The sequence below is a fragment of the Acomys minous genome (genome assembly GCF_964271855.1).
Source record: "Acomys minous genome assembly, chromosome: 2".
Taxonomy (NCBI): Eukaryota; Metazoa; Chordata; class Mammalia; order Rodentia; family Muridae; genus Acomys; species Acomys minous.
In genome coordinates this window covers 8,781,910-8,800,985 of record NC_140484.1, presented here as the reverse complement: position 1 = coordinate 8,800,985, position 19,076 = coordinate 8,781,910, and the positions used below count along the sequence as shown (strand labels likewise).

At 37.4% G+C, this 19,076-nt stretch overlaps 1 long non-coding RNA gene across 1 annotated transcript; it reads right to left on the bottom strand.

The window, feature by feature from the left end:
• Positions 1-10,221: 10,221 nt before the first annotated feature.
• On the bottom strand, positions 10,222-18,719 carry LOC311583694. The gene is made up of 3 exons (XR_014774639.1): positions 18,676-18,719; positions 11,875-11,944; positions 10,222-10,319 (listed from the first exon to the last, which is right to left on the bottom strand). It is a non-coding gene; the product is annotated as an uncharacterized lncRNA (long non-coding RNA).
• Positions 18,720-19,076: the final 357 nt, after the last annotated feature.

Sequence of the window (19,076 nt, the reverse complement as noted above, 5' to 3'; positions counted from 1 at the left end):
GAAGAACATTATGATGGGCGGATCTGGCCCCAGGGGTCCTGCTCAAACTATGGCACCAGCCAAGGACAATGTGTGCAGTAAAACCTTGAACCCCTACCCAGATCTAGCCAATGGACAGGATATTCTTCACAGTTGAATGGAGAGTAAGGACTGACTTTCATATGAACTCTGGTGCCCTATATTTGACCAAGTCCCCTGGAGGGGGAGGCCTGTTGGCACTCAGAGGAAGGACAGCAGGCTACCAAGAAGAGACTTGATACCCTATGAGCATATACAGGGGGAGGAAGTCCCCCTCAGTCACAGTCATAGGGGAGAGGAGTAAGAAGAAAATGGGAGGGAGGGAGGAATGGGAGGATACAAGGGATGGGATAACAATTGAGATGTAATATGAATAAATTAATAAAATATATTATAAAAATAATAAAATAAAATATAACAGAAAAAAGTCTTGTCTTCTGCATGTGACATTGTGGGTAATGTTATGTAATGTATGAGTTCTGCATGAATTAAATGTCATAGTGCATTTAGCCTTTAGCATGTGAGCAAGTGGTGTCAGGCTACCTCCAAGTCCATACTGGCCTTATGGTTACACATTTTTAAAATGTGCTTTTTCTTCTGCCAGAACAAAGGACAAGTACAGGGCAGAGGCTCACCTAGCGGATATATCAATATTTTAATAGTTATGATGTGTCAGTGACTGAGTTGTTGTGGATAGTGTATGTCCTTTAAGAAAAGGACCACAGTTCCACATAAAAACTTGGATTTACCATTTCTCCTTAACCAAATACTTGGAGTGAAAGCAAAATGTCATCAAGACTTTAGCCTGCTAGGAAAACCAAACTTTCAGTCAATGCAACCCCAGGGCTGTCAATAGCACCTATTACATCTCATTGGTTATGATGGAACACAGTTTGCATTTGCTTAATATAGTTTTTTTAAAAATCTGATTTCTGATTATATGTCACCCTAAATAGTGAATCAGACCAGGTTGACAGGAAAATAAAACACATCCCTGACTTGCACTGGCTCAGTTGGCTGCCTAAGAAAGGTTGATCTATCTATAACACAGAGTACATAATTCAAACTGACAAGCAAGAAAAAAGAAGCATGCATAATTTCACACACATGGAAGGTAAAGACAGAAACAGATTTATGGGTTGTAACCTGCTGAAGACTGTGCAGAAATGTTTCACTCACTCCTGTTTGCAGACAAGTGAATTCTTTCATCTTCAAGCCCTTTAGATAAATTTTCCCCAGGAGTTGATGGACTTTAAATCTGTCAAACAGAGACCTATAAAACCTGATTTGATGCTATAAATGGTAGCAGCCTGAGGCTCTTGGTTGTGGTAGCAGTAAGGATGGCACACACACACATGTCCTCTCGTGACATTTTACTACAGAGGACAGCAAAGCTATCCAGATTGTCACTTTCTGAGGTAGAAGTGGCAAAAGATATTTGCAATTCATTCCCCTTTTGGAAATAGATGCCAGGCAGCTGCCACAAGTACCTAACCAAACTGCTTAATTTTTATTTTTCTATGGTCAGGGGAGCATGGGTGAAAGAATTCAGAATTGCCAAGATTCTTCCATTTCCAAAGCAGTAATATATTTAGTACCACAAAGAAGCAACAGTGATTGGTTAAAGACCACCACCCAACAAACTAGGAAAACATAACTCCCCAAATTGGCAACTCTCAGGATGATGTCAATGTTGTATAAAGATGTTATATGTGGCCATGAACTTGAAAAGAGTATATTGGAGGATATGCACAGGAGTATACCAGAGGTTTTGGAGGGAGGAAAGGGATGTGATTATCTTATAAGGTAAGATAACTAAAAAGCTCAACCAATATTAAGTTGTTTTGGTGAAGCACAGACCTAGAAGGTCTTTGGATGTGATCCCTTGCCAGAACAACCATGTTCTCCCACGTCTTCCCCATTTCTCAGTAACCTAAAAATTGTACTCAGTTTAACTACTGCAATGGAAATAATTACCAATCCCATAAGTATAGCAGGCCAAATGCCCTTATGAAGATGTACATTCACTAATAGTTGTAGGGGTTACAGAAGATGATGCTGAGTCTTCTCAAGGCCAAGTTGCCCAGAAAAAATTGAATGGAAGAATGGTTTTCCTTGTACTATGAAATTTCAGGCACCATGATAAAGACATGTTGAAACTGAGCCAGCAATGCATCAAATTCTTCTCTTTCATCACTTTACCTCTTCATCCTTAGACTCAGTAAGGGAGGAACTTGGACTTCACGCCAGACTGCTAAGATCATGTCTCATTGTCATCTCATACATATGTTTAGAATCAGCTTTCTGGTTTCATCTTGCACCAGGCTCTGGTTTAATGAAGTGTCTATATGTTGTCTCTGTTGAAGCTCTGGCCCAAATGGCATTAATTTTTTTTAACAAATTTATGGTCTGACTTTGATGACATATGCAGCAATATATGAAGAAAGAAAATAAAAATCTCACAGATACCTATAATAACTGAAATCAGATATATTAACAATGGAATAGGCAGCCCAGTATGATGGCATAGTGGAAAGGTACCTGCTGCAAGCCTCCACACCTGAGTATGATTGTACGGATCTACAGGAGAGAAGGAAAAAATGGAATTCCACGGTTGTCCTCTCTCTGGCGTATGAAAATTGTGAGTACTGCATAAATTAAATGTGATAGCGCATTTATCCTTCTGCATGTGAGAAAGTGGTGTCGGGCTGCCTTCAAGTCCATACTGGCCCTATAGGTTCACAGAAATAATTAATTAATTTAAAAATTCAAAGTACAATGAATTTGAGCTCAGAATAAAAGTACAGATGAATATGGATGATACAGGGTCCTGAATCAGTTTTACACTGTAAAAATACAGTTAAAATGCAACTGAAGGTCTTTATTTGTTACACTTCTACCCTTGGAATTATTTGCAATGTTCTTATAATACCCATAAAATATCATATCTTAATCTTTGGGGCTGAAATATTACCTTATATGGTTGACTATAGATAGATAGATTTAAATATAGATAGATAGATGATAGATAGATAGATAGATAGATAGATAGATAGATAGATAGATAGATCATGTTAAGGCAGGAAACTCCTCTAGATTATACAAGAAAGCCTTAAACATAACATGTGTCCACATAAGAGGCAGACAGAGGGAACAAAGCTATATATATACAAAGATGACAACGTAAAGATATGAGAATGATGTGCCCATAAATTTAGGAATACCAAAAGCTGTGAGTGCTGCAGGAACATAGGGCACAAATCCCGCAGGGGTACTGTAACTCTAACAGTTTTCATCTGGTTATGCTCATTTTAGCGTTCTGGCTTCCAGAAATAAGAGAAAATGAATCATGATTGTTTTAAGCCACTAAATTCTAGGTAATTTGATACAAGAGCTACAGTAAACTAATATGGTACTTTAATTATTTTTCCTTTGGTAATCATATCTGAAATTAAAACATTTTACATGTTTAACAAACAAGTACTATAGATGTATATAAAAAAAATAAGTTTAGGAAAAAATACCACTTCAAAATTTACATTCCAAGAATAGGTAAAACAATATTACAATGTGCTAAACATTATTTCCAGTGTTCTACTCACTAAGATCAGGTGAATTGTGATAGGCTATAGATATAGCAAAGGAGGAGTTGCAGTATGTGTGAATGTATTAGGTCTTCATAGAATTTAAAGAAAATGAAATTTTATCTTGTACACTGCAAGGAATAGAGTGGTTAGGGCCTAGCTGCCATGTTGTAACAAGAGCACCACCTGCAATAAGGCAATAATACTGATTAAATAGTGAGAGACCATGACATTACAATTCATGGATGCAGATCTGCATAACACATAGCTTTACTGATCCCTAAACCAAACAAAAGGAAGAAGAAAGTTATTTCTACATGTTTGGTGACCTCCTGCTTCTATTTCTGGCTAATACAATCCAGACATTTGCAGGAATTCTTGTTGGCACTCAGATCTAAATCTAGGAAATTAAATTCTGTAACCTTGAAGCCTTATTAGCATTCATGAATATGTAGAATACCACTTTACAAATGTGACAGCATCTAAGAGACAACATAAATAGTTGTTACACAGCAGGTCATTTGGTGCTGAACTTGACCTCAGAGACCAGCTCCGAACTTAAGGGACCACACCAGAGAAGAGAGGAAGCCATGATTCACAAAGACCTACCTTAAGGCAGGTCATATCTCTGAAAATGATAATATTTTAAAGAGTGGCCCATGGGACTCGCATGGATATACTCCTTCAGTAGATGGAGAAATCGAACTTCAGACATGTTACAACATAGCTGGGTCAAAGTCACAAAGCCAAAGGTAGGCACAGGTGAATTGTGAAGTCTACTCTGCTTGGCTTCCAACCCAGGGCACATTCTGCCCTACCATAGAACCATGGGAGATGGAAAACCTGGTATTGGCTCTGATTTTAACTTTAGGATACGGACAGATTTCTTACTACCTATTGGACTCTATGTTTGTGACTAAAGATGTGGCTTAGAACAGAAGTTTTCTCAGCTCTGCTCCATAATTAATAGCTTGGACATAACAAGGAACATCAAACGAAAGGAAGACACCTACAAGGCAAGATGAATGATTTGTAAAAGCATCTCATTGGATACAGCCCTATGTCCAGTCTTACATGAGAAGTGGCATTAGATGGCATCTTCCACTATGGAAGACATTGTTGATGGTTTCTGATGTGTGAACATGTGGATGGCAGTTACACTGATCTCTATCTATGAAGTCTCTGCATGTTCAGACTATTATTAGACACAAAACTTATTAGCTTAGGTAATCTAGTTTTACTTAGCTTCAGATTCCTTGGCTTTAAAATGAAGAGCATATGAGAATTTCTTGATTTTCAAAGAATAAAACTTAGTTTGTAAAAATATGTTGAAAAACAGAATTGTTACAGTATAAAAAACATATATGTGTCTGCTCTCAAAGAGTATATATCTCAGATTTCAGAAAAGTAATGGATACATTTAAAACTATAAAAACATTACCATTTTATTAACTTTGATAATATCTGCTCAGAATAACTTCCAAATAATTTATTTAATACAGCTGTAATTTTAATATCAAAGACAACATTTCATAGGTTTCTCTATATATGTCTGTTTTCTTTTATTAAAATACATAGGCACAAGTAAGAAACCGTGGAGAAGTTTGTTTTTTTTTAAAGTGGTTGCCTGCAACACCAACAAAAATTACTTAAAATTTTTCATTAGCATAGCCTAAAAATCCGCACACCAATTAAGATTTCATTTCCCCAACTGATTCACTTACAGGTGTCTCATGGGATATATGGTTTAGGGAAAAAGCATCCAGCCTGCCTTGTGTGGATTTACACTGTGATTATAGTGGGTAAGTGGCAGAGTAGATGGCAATGGTAGTTAGTCCTTTCTAATGTTTCAGTATATGGGGTCTCATAGCCAGGGAACCACAGGGCATTTCTGTTAGTTCAGTTCTGAGAAACTAAGAGTCCCAAAAAGTGAACACTCAGGCTAGAATCAATGATGCTAATGCCTTAAGAACCTCAGAACACCAAGAGTGCAGTGGCTAGAAAATGGCCTCTGCAATACGATTGGCTGGTAATATTAATAAATCCACAAGTTTTCAAACTGTGTCTGAAAGCCCAATACATGACTTTGCTGGATTTACTTTTAGGGGTGACAAATACTTATTGAGCACAATAAGTTTATTGAGCACTTCTGAATTACTTCACACATTTCATAAAGCAGACAACACACATACAACTATACCATTTATCTTGAAGAGGAGATGAACGAGGCTAACTTTCCCAGTTGCAAAGCTACTGACAAACTTGCAAAGTAAGCAATTAAAATATCTTGGATGAATGTTACACACACACACACACACACACACACACACACACACACACACACACACAAATTGAAATAACATCTAAAGAGAGATGAAGTGAAAGAACACTCATCTGTAGGACCATTGCCCTAGTCCAAGATAAAGAAAGATTCTACCCCAAACTCACATGGTGTCTACTCCTTTTACTACCTCTAAGAAGGCAGCTCATTCCGGGCCACTCACTCAGCCTCTAATTTATCTATTAGAATGTCTCCTGTAGCAGGAACCATCCCTCACTTTTTAGAGCACCCAATCAGAGCCAGAAAAAATATCTTTACACAAGGGTAGTGCTTAATAAAGCCCCATGGTAACTGTCTGCAACCAGTACCATATGAGGACAGCTGGGAATTCCTTACTCCTGAAGCCCAGCAGTGGAATCTTCAGTAATTACTTCACTGTGGTGTCCTGGGTCTGTTCTAGTCTATCCTGAGGAATTCAGAACTGCAATGTACTTCTTTCCAAAATGCAATATGGTAAAACAAATATGCTAGTGTGGTGGGAGGCTGGGGTGCACTTTGCAAATTCCAGAGCCAGCAAAGGGTCAAGTTCATATGAAAAAAAAAGAAGTGAAAAATATACAATGAAAAATAAAAACATCTTCAACAAATGATTCTGGTCAAACTAGATGTGGGCATACAGAAGAATACAAGTAGATCCGTATCTATCACCCTGCACAAAACTCCAGTTCAAGTGACGGACCTCAACTTAAAACCAGATTCACTGAACCTGATGGAAGAGAAAGTGGGGAATAGCTTTGAATGCGTTGGCACAGGAAACAACTTCTTGAGTAGAACACCAATAGTGCAGGCACTAATACTGGCAATTAATAAATGGAAGCTCACAAAACTAAAAAACTTCTGTATGGCAAAAGACATCATCAATTGGATGTCAACCTCAACCTACAGAATGGGAAAAAGATTTTCCCCAGCTCCACATCCAACAGAGGGCTATTACCCAAAATTTTATAGAGAACCCAAGAAATCAGACATCAACAAGTCAAAAAATTCAATTAAAAATTAGGCACAGATCTAAACAGAGAACTCTCAACAGATGACTGGCTAATAGGTTAGAAGCACTTAAAGAAATGTTCAACATTTTTTAGCCATTGGGGAAATGCAAATCAAAACAACTCTGAGATTCCATCTTACACCTGTCAGAATGGCTAAGATCAAAAACGCAAGGGACAGCTCATGCTAACAAGGATGAGGAGCAAGGGGCACACTCCTCCATTGCTGCTACATGGTTGTATAACCGCTATGGAAATCAATCTGATGGTTTCTCAGAAAATTGGAAATTGATCTGCCTCTACACTCAGCTATACCACTCTTGGTGTTCTTTTCACAAAGGATGCTCTATTGCAACCTAAGAGCCCTTGCTCAACTATATTCATAGCATCCATGAATCAGAGTCAACTAGCTCAGAGACCTAGGATAGAAACAAACATTACTTACCAAGAAAATAAAACAAAAGTCAATGAAATGATGCCTAATAATATTCCGTTATACTCATAGCCCAGAGCCTAGCATAATCACCAGCAGGCAGTCTTCATCCAACAACTGATAGATGTGGAGACCCACAGCTAAATAATAGGCAGAGCTCAGAAAATCCTACCGAAGCAGGGGAGGAAGAATTGTAGGTCAAAGACACCACGACATGGTCCACAGAATCAGCTAACGAGGGCTCTCATAGGGGCTCACAGAGACTGAGCTGACAGCTGCCTGCATGGGTCTGACCTAGGTCCTCTGCATATATGCTGTGGTTGTGTGGCTTTCTGTTCTCGTGAGACTCCTAACAGTGGGAGCAGGGGCTATCACTGACTCCTTTGCCTGCTTTGGGAATTCTTTTTTGCCTACAAATCTGCCTCATGCAGATTTAATATGAGTGTCGTGATTTGTTGGTATCATTGAAAGGCCTGTTCTTTTCTGAAGGGAAGGGAGGTCTGGATCTAGGGAAGAGGAGAGGAAAGAGGGGAAAATGGGGCAGGGATGTAATGTGTGAAATAAAAAGAATTTTTTAAGTGAAAAAAAAAACACACCCTGCTTCAGAGTCACAATAGATCATGTAAATGAGTTCTGGCTGTAGGCACTGTAAACTCAAAAATTCCCTTTTCTGCACACCTGTTTGTTTTCTCATACATCCAATAGTTACAAGATCTATATTTTTTATGTGTTAACCTTCCAGCCCATTTAAAATAGAGCATATTTTTCTAGATCCCTTCAATAAGGGTACCATATCTGTTATGTAATGCCAAGTGGTGAGTCTTAAAAATCACAATAAATCGATGCACTAGATATTTTATATACTTATTAATTTATTCATACATATGTCTAACAATAATAATTAAAGCAAAAGGAGAGTGGAAGTTTCAATGTCTAATTATGACGTTAAGAAGACAGTTTATTCCCAGAATGTACCAGCTACAAAATACTCTCTAAATGACAAACTAGTACAAATCTATTGGGTACTTTTAAAGCTAGAACTTTGGATATGATGATATAAGCCTATTCACATTGGAAAAGAACTGTCCTGTCTTTTAAATCTTCTCTTCCTGTATGGATTAATTTGGCTGCGCTTGCTTTCCTGAACAATTTTCCAGCCCTCAACCATATATTATTGTCACCATGCTAAGCTGACTTCCATGATGTACGATACGTGGACAGGGTTGGAAACAAGTCATTCCTCAGCCCGTATACTTTACGCCACAGGTACTGCAGCTTTCATCAGCTTGTACATTGGTTCAACTACATTAATAAAATAATGATCAAATAAAAAGGCCTCAGGCATAAACACACAGGCAAAGCTCTAGATGACGGTATGTGCTCATTTGTAACATTTTTCTGCATGCTATAAGATTTTTACCGTAAGCAAGAAGAAGTTGACAATTTTTGTAATAGAGTTTTCTTTCTAAATCTTTTCCTTTTCATTTAAAAACTGCTGACTTTTCCCCACAGGCTTCATACAGGCGGTTGTCAATAAACATCTCTAAATTGCAAGGCTCACTTCTTTGGTCCTTGGTTGATTGTATGGGCACTTGGCAAACAGAAGACACAGGTTAATTGCACAGTGTGAAGCGTTTTAGTTTCTACTTCTCTTTAAATATTCATCTAACATTTAAAGTGTATTTATTCCCCTTTTTGTGTGTCCTCATATTTAACACAGAATGATGAAAGACCCTGCCTGAAAGAATTGTAGTGCTGTTTTCTGAGATGCATCTTAAGATGCTATGGAATGTGGATCTCATGAAGACTTCACAGAAGTTCATCTCACATACATAAGAACAGAACTGGCACATGTCGTGTTCTTATCAAGTCAGCCACCTGCCTTTGAGTGATTTCACTCCCTATTATACCTAATAGAATGCCTTTGCTTCGAGAAGTGACTTCATCTCACAAACAGAATCTTTTCAAAGATTACGTCATCACCTACCTGCATAGCTCTCTCCCGCATTTGCTTTCTACCTAAGCAGCCTCCTTGCTTCCCAGAGCTCCCTTCACATCACTGTGTTAACAGAGCACAGTACTTACTCTCTTCTAACCCAATAATTCCACTTCTGCTCCTTGCTTCCCTTTCTTTTTTTTCGTGATCAAATAAAAAATAAAAACTCATGCCCTGTCTGTGCACATTAGGTGTTTTCTTGAATAATAAGTTGTATGCTTACTTTTTAAATCTCACTGAGGCTGCAAATATTGAACTAAAAGATGAAACATGAAATTCAGGAAATGGGTGGGGTCCAGGCATATGACAGCATATAATGTCTAATCATTTTTCATTTCCTACGACAAAATGAACATCCTTACATCCTTGTGTGAATAGTATGCATTTTAACCCACTTGACTATTGTAGAGCATTTATTTAATTTTCCCTCTGTTCATCTCTGATTCATGTTATCTTATATTTAAGGAGAACCACTCTCTATGTATAAAAACTACCCTCTCTCTAGCCTGATAAACTTTATTCTATGCTTTGATTCTGAAAACAATGTAGACATTGCTTTAGAATCAGGGTCTGGGTTTCTAACCTCTGCTGGAAAACACCAGTATTTATAGCACAGAGATAAGTAGCAGACTTTAAGTCCAGTTAGATGGCTACTGGCTACCCAACACACACACACACACACACACACACACACACACACACACACACACACACACACAGAAATACAAATGTCACTATTGATCCTTTGAGTACATCTTCCTGTGCTAGCCATTGTCGCTGTTTATAGATGTCACTGGTGGGTAGGACTGGTGGATGCTTTTCTCTCAGGGCAGTTTGTGCAGCTCCTCCCAGTACTGTAGAAGCTGGTCCTCAGGAGGCTTCCAAGTTAGGTCCGTCCCAATTCTTCTTCATACTATGTTCAGAGTGTGTTCCTCCAGCAACGGGGTTTTAACTGTAAATTCTAGAAGGCAATCAATAAGGTTACATTTTGAACTTAGCCAGTGATTTTACATAAATTTTTTTTCATCCTTAGTTTGGGTTAATCCACTATTACCCAGGCCTCTACTTTATCCCTTCACCCGAGTCTCTGTTTAATCCTTTAGCCTCCAGTGTTTCCTTACCTTCTTTCATTTCACATGTGTTTTATTATCCCACCAATATGTTTTGGGTTGGGTTGTGAAGTTGTAGGCGCCCATAACTGGTTTCATACCCCTTCGCTCCTTGATTTCCCTAGATTCCATGCCACTCCCAGCATAAGACTATCAGATGCCCACAGCTGGGTCTCCCATGTTCCTGTGCCTGTCCCTGCACCTGTGTGCATGATGGCTGAACTGAATGGATTTATTGGGTTATTAGGGAAAAAAAAGGCATGAATTTTGGAAGGGAACATTTTATGGGGGAGTATGGGATAAGTTGGAGAGGAAAATTGAGGCTAGATATAATAATAATTCATGCACAACATCCTCAAAATAAGGAACATTTTTAATGTGTATGTATGTATATATACTTTTATTATATATATTATTATCACAGTAAGCAATTTCTCCTCACTTAATAACTCTGAGTAAGAATGCCACACATGCAGAGAAAATATTTCAAAAAAAATCACTGAACAGGAGTCAAGTTTGAAATTCTAACAAATAAAATATGTGTATCTGATAACAAAATTTCATGGGATTTCTTATATTTTATTATAAAAGCAAAAGCGAAAGCAGGATAAAACATTGCATTTGACGGACTAAAACATCAATATCTGGTTTGATGGAGCTAGTGTGATTGTCAGTGAATTCTCAGGATGCTCATCAGATCTTTTGGTTCTGATTTTACTTTTCATATACTTTATTATTAAAAAATCATTGCTTATAAGTGTGGATGTTGCCCAAAAGCAATGACATGAATAAGATGTGAGTGTGTAGTGAATGTTTTTTCAGAGAGTAGAGAAACTATGCAAGTCTAGATAAGAGGGTTATTCAAAGTTCCCTCTAAGTTGAATGCCGGCTTGCTCCTCAGTGCATCCCATTTTATTGAATGGAGTTGCAATAACATCAAAACGTTGATTATTTTACTGAAAGTGCTGAAATATTTTTTCAAATTTTTGAATCAAATAAAAAACCAAGGCTACATAATTTCACTGTTCATAAGCCTGTCTTTAGCTAATGTGTCAAAATCCATAAAGTTATTTGTCATAATCTGAGCTTCTCGTAATTGCTTTAAACATCATATTGATAAGATGGTCTTCACCTTGAAAAATGCCTGTGTAACTCATTTATATAAGTGATTAGAGCCACTAAGGATGTAAGCCAGATTTCATGCTCAAGTTTCAAAATACATTTTGGTTTTGATAGCATACACCACAAACCACAAACCACAAACCACCATGACAATAGGTTGCAAATCTTGAACTCTTTCTGTTTGCCCTGGATTTAGCCACCTTATTTCTGAAAAATAAGTCATGGGGCCATCGTCAGCCTGGACATTTTCAAAAAATTCCAAGAACTGTCCATTATAAAACTCACAGGCCCAATGAGGATTTGCAAGACGTTGTCCATTCTTGATTATTTTTCATATCAAGTTTCTTGTTGCGCTCTGCAATGAAAATTCATTAAATGTGAGTTTGGGGTGGCAACCTCATTGTCATCCATTAACGTCACCAGTCCTGCTCACTTGCCTTCCACTGCCAAGGTTCTATTAGTAATGACTCTAGGTATGTTAACAATGCACAAAGAAGTCATTGGAACATAATTTTTCTATTTATATTTTTTTCTGTTTAATGACACTAAACAAGCTATTTGCTTGGTGACATTATATTCATCACTGCATTGCTAATGAGAATGGCAAGCTAAGCAGTCCTTGCAGTGTCAGCATTGTCATCTGTCGCCAAGGCAAGAAATTTAAAGTTAGTCTTTCAATGGATTTTCCAGTTTCTTCAATCCATCTGGGTATCGATTGGTGAGACAAACTGATTTTTTAAATATTCTATTTTCTCCTCATGGTCTATTATATCTGCCAGACTCTCAATGTATTTCTTACAGATTCACCATCACTAACTGACTTTGATTTTTTTTTTTGCTATTATATATGCTACTATATTACTAGCTTCTACAGTATAATTCATTTGTATTAGAACTTTTTAAAAAATTGTCAAGACAGCAGATGCCAGAACAGAAGTTCCAATATTTTGGTTTTTTTTAATTAATTTATTCTTGTTACATCTCATTGGTTATCCCATCCCTTGTATCCTCTCATTCTTCCCTCCCTCCCATTTTCACCTTATTCCCCTCCCCTACGACAGTTCCTGAGGGGGATTACCTCCCCCTCTATATGATCATAGGGTATCAAGTCTCTTCTTGGTAACCTGCTGTCCTTCCTCTGAGTGCCATCAGGTCTCCCCGTCCAGGGGATATGGTCAGAAGTGAGGCACCAGAGTGTGTGAGAAAGTAATATCCCACTCTCCACTCTCCTGTGGAGAGTGTTCTGTCCATTATCTAGATCTGGGTAGGGGTTTAAGGTTTACTGCCTGTATTGTCCTTGTCTGGTGCCTAGTTTGAGTGGGACCCCTGTGCCCAAATCTGCCTATCATAATGTTCTATTTGTAGGCTTCTAGGACCCTCTGGGTCCTTCTACTTTGCCTTTCTCCCATGAATCTCACATCTAGAGTCCCACTAGTATGTCCTCTCTTCTGTCTCTGTTTCCTGGTAAGTGAAGGCTTTCGTGGGACATGCCCATTGGGCTAATATGCAGATATAAGTGAGTATATACCATTTGAGTCTTTCTGCTTCTGAGTTAACTCACTCATTATGATCATTTCTAGCTCAATCCATTTATCCACAAATTTCGGGAATTCCTTGTTTTTAATAGCTGAATAGTATTCCATAGTGTATATGTACCACAGAGCAATAGTAATTAAAACAGCATGGTACTGGCACAGCAACAGGCTGGTTGATCAGTGGAATCGAATCGAAGACCCAGATATGAATCCACACACATATGGTCATTTGATTTTTGACAAAGAAGCCAAATCCATTCGATGGAAAAGGGATAGCATCTTCAACAAATGGTGCTGGTCTAACTGGATGTCTATGTGTAAAAAAATGCAACTGGACCCATATTTGTCACCTTGTACAAAACTCAAATCCAAGTGGATTAAAGACCTCAACATAAAACCAGAGACACTAAATCACTTAGAAGAAAAAGTGGGGAAGAGCCTGGAACATATTGCCACAGGAGACAACTTCCTGAACAGGACACCAACAGCCCAGGCATTAATGTCAACAATTAATAAATGGGACCTCATGAGGCTGAAAAGCTTCTGTAAGGCAGATGACACCGTAAAGAGTACAAAGCGACAGTCTACAGACTGGGAAAAGATCTTCACCAACCCCACATCTGACAAAGGTCTAATATCCAAAATATATAAAGAACTCAAGAAATTAAATACCACCAAACCAAATAACCCAATCGAGAAATGGGGCATGGAACTAAACAGAGAATTCTCAACAGAGGAATATCAAATGGCTGAGAAACACTTAAAGAAATGCTCAACCTCCTTAATCATCAGGGAAATGCAAGTCAAAACAACGCTGAGATTCCATCTTACACCTATCAGAATGGCTAAGATAAAAAATTCAAGCGACACCACATGCTGGCGAGGATGTGGGGAGAGAGGAACACTCCTTCATTGCTGGTGGGAATGCAAACTAGTACAACCACTTTGGAAATTTATCTGGTGCTATCTCAGAAAAATGGGAATAGGGCTTCCTCAAGACCCAGCTATTCCACTCCTTGGAATATACCCAGAAGATGCTCCAGCACACAACAAGAAAATTTGCTCAACCATGTTCATAGCAGCCTTATTCATAATAGCCAGAACATGGAAACAGCCTAAGTGTCCCTCAATAGAAGAATGGACAATATTTTGTTTTTATGAATCAATTTTTGATTTACTTCAAATTCAGTGTCATGCTTCGTATCCTGGCTCCTCAGATTACAGTCTGAATGCATGTGCACATCCCCGGCCATGTGCACAGGGTGGCTTTCTGTGTGTTTTGACAAAGAAATAGTCATATGTCTGATTTTTGTTCAACAGTATTTTCTTATCTATAATTTTTAGGTGATCTGGTTAGGTTTTTTTAGTTGTTATAGAAGATATGCATTAATTAAAAAGTAATAAAAATGAGGGTTAGAAGAATGGCTTAACATTCAAGACACTTGACAGGACCCAAGTTCAGCTCCTAGCACTTAGGAGGACGGATAGCAATGGGTTGCCTCTAACTCCAGTTCCAGAGGATCTGACACCCTCTCTGGGTTTCTAGAGGCACCAGCACTTATACACACATACGCTCCTTATTTGCACATGTGAGTGATTGTATCTATATACACACATACACACACACAATGCAAAATAAAATGTTTAACCATATTTATCAGTCTTATTAGGGTAACAGATATAAGTGGCTATAATTTGCAAAATAGGTTTAAACATCTTTTATAATCTGTGTTTCTCTTGCTTCATCATTGTGAAGGCATTATGTTTAATGGTGCCAATCTGCATGTCTGTACTCAAACAATAAGACACTACAAAATCCATAGTACCATAAAACTAAAACCATATATGTGTACAAATAAAAACATATATGTTTATTATGTATGACATTTTGATGTGACACTGTCACCTACAAATTTATGGTCAAGAACCATGAAATCAAATTACAAAATAAAAAATTCCACACAAAAACTACACATTGTTTTATTTACATTTACAGTTTGGTTGCTACTCATGGCCACAGATTGGACATCCCAATTTATATAATCTCATTTAAAATAACCTTATATTTCAATTTGGAGAATGATGTATTTTTCATATTAAACATAATATAGATGACAATTAATCAATGTAACATAAAAATTTCAATAATATTAAAATCATATGGAAAAACACAAGAGAGATTAACTAATCCAATCTCCTAATTCTGCATTTGGCAGCTTCCAAGTGACTCCAAAAAAACATCCTCCCTTGTTGACTATAGATAATTTGTTAGAAACTATAAGCAGAACCCTTGCAAAACTCTGTCCAACCTGGCTGTCAATCGCCTGCTTCAAGAGATTCATCAATTCCCATTCTGTGAGTTGATACTGAGCTAAACCTTTCTTCTCTTCCCATGAAGACACTCATTGCAGAAAGTCAACTTCTGCTGACTGATGCATCCAACTCCTCAAGATTAATGATTTTATCTCTATGTAGACCTCTCACCTGAGCTACTCGTCATTTTTAACAATACCCACAGTGTGCATACAGAGATGTGCTGGACAGGCACTAAACACAAGCTTTTCTGGACATTTGAATTCCTGATTTTTTTCCTCAGAATTTCCAATCCTAAGAAGATTTAAACTCAAATGGCTACAAATGGACTGTTTCTTTTATCAGATTTGCTTGCTTGATTGGATATATTTGACAACCTTCACTTTGATGTGTATGACTTATTTGTCAACTACTCCACTTTATGAGTGTCTGGGTAGGAGTGGGAACCCCAACTACATTATTGCGAAGGAAAAACTAATGCCATCTGCTACTAAGGTTTTCTTTTTTAATATATACAACCCTCATTTTCCATCAGTTATTCATTGAATTAACATAAAAGAGGTAAATAGAGATGCCTAGGAGCTATGATAAAATGTCAACTCTGACCACTGTAGAACAGATGACCACAGGCATCCACGAATAATTTCTTCCCAGCTACTGAGGGTAAGGAAGCACACTTACAAACTACAACACATCGGGTGAGGGGAAGAAGTTGCGTATTTACTAGACAGAGTGGAAGGCATTCAAACTCAGCATTCCACCTTCCTGTCAATTAATTATGTAAGCTTAAAAGCAGATTAAAGTATAGTTTAGTCATTTATTTATAACTCTTTGCCACATTAATGTTTTATTTATTTAGTTTACTAATTCAATATATATGCTAAGTAAATTCATGCTCATACATCATGTGAGTTTCAGAAACAGAATAACGAAGCAAAAATCCAGATAACTTAGCATGCATTTCCCATCTTCACCTCAGATTCTATCAGTGTATCTCCTCAGGGATGCCCAGAAGAAATTCAAAGCACAGGGTAGAGGTAGATGGTTGTTGCCATGTTGAGTCCATCTCTATACACACAGTGAACAGGTAACATTGCCATAATCTTTAAAGTGATCTTTTTTGAGATGTAAAAATGAGGCCAAGTTTCCAAGTCCATCTGACTCTAGAGTTTGCCTACTGAACCATTAGGCTATGTCTCATCTCCTATTTTGTGGCTCCTTGAACAAACACCAAACTGCTAGCCCCCGTGACAATACCACAGCACTTACCCAGTGTATCAAACAGAACGTATCTTTGTCACATTCTGGGTCTTAGGATAGCAGCTAGTTCACTTTCCACTTACAACTGAAGAATTTCAGAAAGCCCCAACCCTCTGTGGATGTACTAGCTCCTCATTTATTGGAATTTACTCTGGGTCTCAAGAAAAGCAAAATATACATGTCAAGTTAATATATCTATGAAATACTATGACCATATTAGAGGCTTATATAACTAAAATGTTATTAAATAATATACTATGTGCACATTTGAATAAATCCACTGGACGTTAAAGTATTCAAATGGTTTTGATGGTGGGCTGTTGAAATATAATAATGGCTTTGATGTATTAATGAGCTATAATTACATTTCCACAACACATTAATCTGTAAGATTCAGACACTTTTATTTAACCTTAATATGGGTTGTTTTTCTTTTATATTTAAACAAATGTGGGTGTGAAAAATTATTTAACAATGGCTAGCTAATAAATCCAGAATTCTCTTTACAGAAAGCTAATTTATTCAAGTGTATTTGTGGTTCATAAATAATTTTTGCTCAGGTCATTAATTAGTTTCCTGGGAAATGGATTTGCAACAGCCAATAACTACTATTTAGACTTTTCATACATGGCTGAAAGCATCGCAGAAATTTCAGAGTTTTTTTTTTTTCAAAATGAAAAGGTTTCCAAGGAGAAGAAGCGAAAAACAAACAAACAAACAAACCTGTTCTTGATGCATGTTAAGTACTGAGAAAGGATACATACATTCAAAGAGAGTAGTCCAGTCAATGGTAAACAGTAATTGCCAAAAAGGAAGTCACACAAACTATTCAAATCACAAGTCATGCAAATAATAAATGATTGCTGAAGGAAAAATATTATTACTATTAGATAAGCTTCTAAAATATAAAATTTAAATCCCTTCATAAATTATTTATTAAGTCCAAGATTGGTATAAAAAATAAGGCAGTTTTCTTTGACCACTCACAAGCTAATTAAGTTTTATCATCTGTAGGCCTGTATTCCAGACAATGTTTTTTTTTTATTTAAGCATTAGTGATTTTTAGTGTGTAGGCAAGTTTGAGAAAAACTTATTGTTCTTCGCACTCCTTAGTTGAAATTTGAATTTATTGACTCATTCTGGAGCATTGTAATTATGTATATCAATTTACTGCAATTGATTGACAGACACACATACATGCACATGCTTTCACTGCATAATACTTTATTCTCTCAAGAATTCTGCTCCCAGTATTCTGCTTACACTTTTATTTCTTTGTTTATAATTTGAAAGTGACTGTAAATGGTTTCTAAAAGCCTTTCTAGTTCTAAAGCCCTAAAATCAATGGTTATAATTGTGAATCTTTATGGGCAGCTTGGTTGGCTGGGGAAACCACTAGGCTTGTAAAGGATTTCTCAAGAGATGAGTGGAAACTGAGACTAAGGGGAGAAGATTTAGCCTAAGTAAAACAAAACAGAAATCTGCCTCCTCCCTCAGCCTCTCTTCCCTTTCCCCTCCATCTTTCCATCTGACCCCATGTGGTAAGCATCTTTGTACATACTCACTCTCGCATCATGGCATTCAGCCTCACCACTGCACAGAAGCCAACAGCTAACAACAGATGAATGGAAACATTTGAAACCATAATCCAAAGCAGATTTTTCCCATTATGTCTCTTCAATGTATTTGCTACAGTAACTGAAAATCCATCTGACATGTGTCATTTCACCTGGAAAGCCTTGAAGAAATTTTGTATGTACCACACTGCCCTGTGTGACACGCCAAACACTACATATACTAACTATGGGTCTAGAAAATACAATCCTAAAAGTCAGACAGCATCTTACTTCTTTTTCTAATCCTCTGCAACATAAAAACCCATAATCAAGAACATCTTAAGTAGCTCCTGACTTTCGGTCCATTCAGCTAAGTGATTCTTTTGTTCACCAACAAAGAAGAAACTTGCCGAGTGACTTACCCTGAACTAGTTTAAGAAATACTTTTACTACAATGCTTGTAGAGTTAGATCCTTGAAGGCTGGAAATTCCACTTTATTATGTAACACAGGATGACACACATACCTTCTCTCTCTCTCTCTCTCTCTCTCTCTCTCTCTCTCTCTCTCTCTCTTTCACACACACACACACACACACACACACACACACACACGTAGATTATAGATAGATAGATAGATAGATAGATAGATAGATAGATAGATAGATAGATAGATAACAGGGGATCAGACATGAAGACAGAATGTTTTAAAACTAAAAAGATAGAAGTTTTGTTTTCTTGAGATTTGGGCCCAGAAAGTGTGACTGTTAGTTCTAAGGTGGGATGTAAGTCAAAGCAGGCATAGTGACACCCATGCTCAGGGCA